Here is a 7,652-nt window from a genome sequence, read left to right on the forward strand (position 1 = left end):
CCCACCCACGGACCGCACGCCAAGGTAACGCCGATTCGTGTTTTTAACGGGAAAATCCAAATTCAAACGTAGTAACGATTTACAAAGGGCCGTTTATCACCACCAGAAATGAATAAATAAACAATTTAAAATAAAGCAAACATAAAAAAATAAATAAAAAATAGACAAAATATATATTATTTATACAAAATATATAGAAATATATACTTTCTCCGATTTGTATATTATTGATTTATTTTTCTTTCTGGTTGTTGTCAGGGTTTTGCAGTGTGCTGTGCAGTAGCTGGTATGTTGGAACATGGGCATTGCAACAGTGTGTGGTCTATGGGTCTGGCAACAGCATTGTACGGGCTGTGTGTGTGTGTGTGTGTGTGTGTGTGTGTGTGTGTGTGTGTGTGTGTGTGTGTGTGTGTGTGTGTGTGTGCGTGCGTGCGTGCGTGTGTGCGTGTGCGTGCGTGTGTGCGTGAGAGAGACAGACAGAAAGAGTGGCGGGGTGAAGGGGTACAGAGGGGGAGAGAGAGGAGAGAGAAAGGGGGCGAGAGGGTAAGGGGGGAGAGAGAGAGAGAGAGTAGAGGAGCAGAGAGAATGGAGCGTGACCCCAAGCCATTGAAAAAAAAAAAATGGGGGAAACAGGAGCAGGGGTGCCTGCAGTTTTTCTTCCTGTGGTACGCAAAAAAAAAACCCAACCACAATAGATTACCACCTTGTATATAGAATGTTTTTGGCGTGAAGATTTTGACAATATGGCGATAAAGACAAATTTAGTTTTTCAACATCATTGGAACGAACAGGCATCATACCACCAGACGAAGGGCTCAATAAATTTAAGGAATTTTTTCAGATTCAGTTGGATTCAATTCGGGGGGGGTATTTGTTATGCCCACTACATATTTTGTTTTATATAAATAATGCAACACTGCAGACAAATTAAATACATCAATATAGATCCTAAAAGTTAGTAGGATGTGTTTGTCCACCACAATCCGACCAGCCAGCCAGTGCAGAGTCGGTACATAATGCCATTTTCGATTTCCCTGCTTTCATAGACTATTTGGAATCATTTCGTATCATCGGGCATTTGCGTGCACATCCTATCACTGAACGTAACCAGAAAAGGCTCAGGGTCAACGAGGAAAACAAAATGAACAATGTTGCTTTCTCTAAATCCATCACTGCCACTTTTATTGTCTACATACATAACTCCTTAAGGCTAAATACCTTCACTGAGTGTTTAACTGCACCAAATACGTCTTCTGGGTCCATTTCTAATCAGCTGGTTCACAGTTGGCTTCGCAGCAAGCCGAGCTAATTACCCATCAAAAAAAATCTTTCAATTTTCCAACAACCTCATGGCTTCAGTCATATTTCAGATGTAAATGATGGTGCATTCCATTCAATCTGAATCTCGGAAAAATCCAACCTCCTACTGGTGAAAAGGGCATACTGCAAAGGAACGTCCATTTAACTCCTCATTCCATCCGTGCTTTCCCAAACTGAGGCAATGGAACACAATAAGCTCAGGAGTGTGGACTACCAAAATCGGAATTACTGATTTCCGACTTCCATGGAATGCAGAATTTTACTAGCTCTGTGTGGAGGCTGTTACGGAAGCTCTACTTTTACGGCCAACAATTTATTTTCATTTCAGATGTCTGTGGTTATAACCAGCATTTAAACACACACCTTAAATAGTTGTGTGTAATTTGCCGATTTGCCATTGTGGGAAATTTGCGTACTAGGCTAGGGGGCGCCACTGAGCAGGAGCGCAACAAAGGAGTGCCGAACAAACAACTTGAAAATTCCCCTCAAAGAGCAAAAGAGGCAAAGTGAGACGGAGCAAATTGACCGAAAGAATAAATTTGTCAGGGAGATGAAAGGGGGATGGAGATGCAAAGACAGGGAAGAAAGGAGGAAGGCCCGGGCAGGAGAGAGTGATAGGAGTAGATGAAATGGGCTCAGAACAATGGAGCTGTTGTGCTGAACGGAATGGACTCATCGTGGTTTTTTTAGACGGAGGGTTACGCTAAAAAAAAAACAAAAAAAAAAAAAACGTGCGCTCTCCATCTGTAGGGTACGTCAGAGAGAGAGAGAGAGAGAGAGAATGAGAGAGAGAGAGAGAGAGAGAGTGAGTGAGAGAGAGAGAGAGAGAGAGAGAGAGAGAGAGAGAGGAGTGGTATGTGAGCCGGGCTGGAGGAAATTCTTGTGTTTTGGAATGCGTTTACCCCGGGGGAGACCCCGTGATTTGGAAATAGAGGCCGGCAGAGACTGAAAAGGGATAGATAGATAGATAGATAGATAGATAGATAGATAGATAGATAGATAGATAGATAGATAGATAGATAGATAGAAAGATAGAAAGATAGAAAGATAGAAAGAGGGCTAAGATGTTATGTGAATTATGACAGCACCCGTATGAATTAGTTGGGAACACTAACATTTTGCGCACGCTTTTCTTATGTAACATCAGTTTTTTCAGTTCTTTCTTCTCTTTTTTTTTTTTTTTTTTTTTTTTTTTGCCTGAAGAGAATCGTAATCACAACCATATATAATATTTATTTGGTGTTGCTGTGTCCAACAGGGGGCACCTGTGGCACATGAGGGACACAGGGCTCCCACGGCCACTGGCGTCAGCTGGGCTTGTCCCACGTTATTTTACAGTTGGTCGCCTTCCGTTTGAGCGTTAAATGTGAATTGTTCGAGGGGGGAAATGTAATGACATGCACCAGAGCCCGGCGCAATTAATTATATTTCTGGCGACCAATCCGCTCCATGCGCCACAGCCGCGGTGAAACCCGCAGAAGCGGCGGATTTTTGGTAGACATGACAAGAGAAGGGGTGTGGGTTTCTGCTGTAAGATGCAGAACACCATGTCACAGGGACGGGCAGCGAGGTGGTACATTTTTTGGTGGATTGTTCGGCGTTTCACGCTGACTATTGGGAATATTGTAAATAGGAAAATAAAATACTTATAGTGCTACAATGTCGAATGGGAGTGTTTCTCTGTGCTATGGCGAAGGGTACGGCCGCAGATTGGGTAGAGTTTGCTTCAGAGTTTGCTTTTTTTTTTTTTTTTTTTCTTAATCTGAAAAAGTGGACAAGACACGTCAGACATTCGAGAACTCGGAGAGAAGTTAGTTGCGAGATAAGTTATGACTATTATTTTTTTGGGGTTGTTTTTTTTCTTTTCTGAAATGGACAGACTTTCAGGGTTAGGATCCCGGTCGGTATTGGAGCGAGAACAGTGTTCCTGGAACAGCGCTGAGGGCTGCGCGGAGAAGGGCTGCTAAAAAATATCGCCCACACACAAATGTGAGATATTCTAATGAGCAATCTGCTCTGTCCTGAATACCATTACACTTTGCGCTGCAGACATCCTACGGTGCGAGCCCATCAGTTGTTTTTTTTCCTCGAATAAACGATAACGATAATGATTGTTTGGAAATGCATGTTTGAGAAAAAATGAGAAATTATACCACCTGTTTTTTAAATGTATTTATTTATTTTCCTCTTCTTCCTCTTCCTCTTCCTCTTCTTCTTCTTCTTCCTCTTCTTCTTCTTCTTCCTCTTCTTCTTCTTCTTCTTCTTCTTCCCCAGAACCCTCGCCGGGCCGTGACGAGCGAGATTGGCGCCTGCAGCGGCGAGTCCTCCGGTAAGAGACAATTTATTAAAAAGTTGCCAGAGGTGTTGATGGAAGGGGTTAAAAAACCGCGATTGAAAATAACCCCCCCTGACTGGAATCGAGAAACCGAAACCTCTTCCCCCCCCTGTGCGGTCGACCGTACGCTGGAGAGACCTGGAGGGGTCTTCCAGGAATGCGACCGGAAAGAAACCTGTCTGCCATCCTTCCCTGAAAAACAGCTCGGTGCTGCTGCTGCTGCTGCGGCTGCTGCTGCTGCCAGTGCGTCCACAGGCCGGCTCAATGTGAACCCACGTCGAAGGAACAAAAAAACTGGCAGCGTGATTCATGCACAGACACCAAAACACACACACACACACACACACACATCCACTGTACGGCCCACACACTCCCACGTGTTTCCCCTGCCTCTGCGCTCTTCAGATGTAGAGCGCATGACATCATTAAAGAGGTCCTCGGAAAAAAAAAAAACGTGTGGGTACTGCACGGGGGCAGACAGTGCTGCTTTACGTTTCTTATGTTGTGTGTGTGTGTGCGTGTTTGTGTGTATGTGTCTGTGTGTGTGTGTGTGTGCGTGTGTGTGTCTGTTTCTGTGTGTGGGAGAGGGAATGAAAGCCATCCAAAGCTCCAGAACCGTGGGTCTGTGTGTGTGTGTGTGTGTGTGTGTGTGTGTGTGTGTGTGTGTGTGTGTGTGTGTGTGTGTGTGTGTGTGTGTGTGTGCCCAGCCGGAGGCTCTGGTCTTGGGCTGCGCTGCCTCCCACGCTCGGGGTTCGGCTGGGGCTGAGTGGGAGGGAGGAGTGGGAGGTAGGGTGGGGTGTGGTGGGGGTGGGTGGGGTGTGTGTGGGGGGGGGGGGGGTGCGTAGGTGGGGGTGGGGGAGCGAGTAGGGAGGAGTGGGCCGGGCCTGTGAGTCAGCCTGCCGAGGAGCCCTGCGACGGGGGAGCGCTCGGCCCTGCGAGACACACACACACACACACACACACACACACACACACACACACACACACACACACACACACACACACACACACACACGCACGCACGCACAGGCACCACACACACACACACACCGCTCTGCTCCCCGCTCTCCAGCTGAAGTTCATCACAGAGAAGTTTTTACGTGCTCTTCCTCTGGTGCGAGTTACATCTTTATAGAAGACAGGGACGGGGCAGAGGAAGATTTTGTTGGTCTTTTTTTTTTTTTTGTTTGGGGGGGCGGCAAACCACGCTGTTCCAGACTGGAGCCAACAGACAAACTGAGTGACAGCTGGTGCTGTAGGCACAGTGAGAGAGAGAGAGAGAGCAAATAGAGGATGGTACTTGGACGATCTGAAGATCTGAATTATGTTTCCTCTCACTCGATGTCTATGTCATGAATGGTCACCCCGATCAATACCTTGGTCAAGGTATTGATGAAATGGGAAGCTTTTCAATTTCATTTCAATCTCATTATCGGCATTATAGAAAAGTACAAATTCTGTGTTTAAAACATGTATTGTGATGCCCAGATGGCTGGCGAGGCGCGGTCACATGTCTGCGTGTTGCTTCACACACACACCCGGCGCACAAAAGTTGGGCTGGGTTTTCTCGTTCCCCTGCAGTCACCAGACAGATGGCGAAATCTGCCACGTCTGCTGCCACACTCTCTTTACCCCACTGCGACTATCCACTGTTGATCAGACGGGCTCCTGCGCTCACCACCAATTTGTCAATTGCATATATGGAGAAGATTCCTAAGAGGAGAACTCAAATGATTGAAAAAGTGAAAGAATTTGCGCAGCGGGTTTCTTGTGATAATACCTCTATAGTATATGACATTTTATTTTTCAAATTTATTTTTGGAGTACAAGAAAAAAAACAAAAAAAAAACAAATTGATTAATGAATACATTTTTTAGTTAATAAATGAGTTAAATAATTAATCGAGTTATGAATGTAAACAGGGTTCTATGAATTCCAGATGACCGCCATAGGTAGTGCTTTAGGACTGAAATAGAACAAATCGAAATTGAAACTAAATAAAATTTCAATTTACAACCAATCATTTCGGTAAAAGCTGATTATCACTTTTACAATACGATACAATGAATAGTTTTCAGTTCGGTGTCCACACTTGACCCTGCACCCTCCACCCCTTGCAGTGGATGTCCAAACGGTGGGGTTTTCGGAGGGGGGCTCCAGAAGAACAATAACCCGACCGATCTGAGAATGGAAGGTGGTTCTCCAGGAAGCTGGGAGGGCTGACCACACAGCGGAGGGGAGGAGGGTGACAAAAGAGGGGGAACGGGACGGCAAGGGGTCGGACGAGGGGAAAGGAGGGTCGGGGAGGATGCCGGGGGTGTGCAGAGGGATGGATGGAGGATGGGGTGGAGTTAGCGGGCGGTGCATGGACGGGCGCGGGGCGTGACGGCAGGAAGGGCGGGCAGCATCGGATCGGAGGGTGTGTGTGTATGTGTGTGTGTGGGTGTGGGTGTGTGTGTGTGTGGCGATGACTGGGCAGACTGGAATGTTTTTGGGAGAACACCCTGGGCCTGGAAGGGTGTCAGAACCGGCCAGTGTGGAGAGGGTAATGTGTATACACACACACACACGCACGCACGCACGCACGCACACACACAAACACACACACATTCAACCATAAACAAATGTACACATAGATTCACAGCACCAACCCACAGACCCACAGACACACACACACACACACAGACACACACACACACACACACACACACACATTCAACCATAAACAAATGTACACATAGAATCATAGGACCAACACACAAACACCCACACACACACACACACACACGCACACACACACGCACAATCACTCACACACACACACACACACACACACACTCTTTCTATGCATATTTATATACACAGCGCCCATAGACACACGCCCCCCACCCCCACCCACCCCCCGGTGTGTGACCCCGCACCGCCTCGTCCAGTGCACACATCCTGCGCGTGGAGCCGTCAACAGAGAGAGAGAGGGAGAGAGAGACTCACACATTGAGCTGCTTTTCCGCTGACACCTCTGCTCTGCGTGGGGAAAAGGAAGAGGAAAACAAAAGGGGGGAGGAAGGGAGGGATGGAGGAAGGGAGGGGAGGAGGAGAGCGAGGGATCCTGGGGTGGGACTGCAGACTGGCGGGCTCCTTTAAAGGAGTCACACTTCTGTCACATTATGTCATGCGAGCGCACGTAGACATGTAGGCGCGTGCACACAAACACACACATACAGGTATACACGCTAACCTATTGAATAATATCAAAGAAATATGACATTTTACAACTTTTTGTGATAAAGGTTTGTCTATAAAGGCCATTATTTCATAGCAACATATTTCACTTAACATGGAACTATTTACTTTGTGGAAAAAAAACTCATACTTCACATGTACCAAAAATAAACACAGTTAAATAAGTCAATTTGGGCGAGACCTATGAGCAGCAGGCGGGCTGTTCCACTTCCTGATGACGTCTTAAAGCTAGTTTTTGTAAGTTCGATGGAAAGAACGATTTTTTTTTCCCAATATCTGAATAGAAAAAAAAAAATCTAAAAATTGAAATTTTATTTTCATGTTATTATTACTTTTTCAAACAGTAATATCATTAATACTTTTATGATGCACGCTTTAAAAACAATTTTATCTGATGTTTTTCTATATTTTATTATTAATTAAATATAGAAAAACATCTTATTAAAAAAATATCCTTGGCCAACAACGCCTGATTCTTATTCTGATACAATATAATTATCACGGGTTAGGGTTAGGGTTATTATTATCACGACAACTATGTGTGTTTCTTTTCGATCGTCACAACCATGAACTCAATTTCCCATTGTTGTGAAGGGAAACACTAGGCTGGGACACTTGCTGTGACATGCTGTGACACGTTGTGACACACTGTGTCATGGAACATCTGAGTGCACGACCATCAGCATTCCATGATAGTAGCAGCGGTCATGCGCTGCTCGTCTCCGGTGTCCGTCTGTCACCAAAACCTGCCGCT

This window comes from Zeus faber, assembly GCF_960531495.2.
Source record: "Zeus faber genome assembly, chromosome: 18".
NCBI classification, from domain to species: domain Eukaryota; kingdom Metazoa; phylum Chordata; class Actinopteri; order Zeiformes; family Zeidae; genus Zeus; species Zeus faber.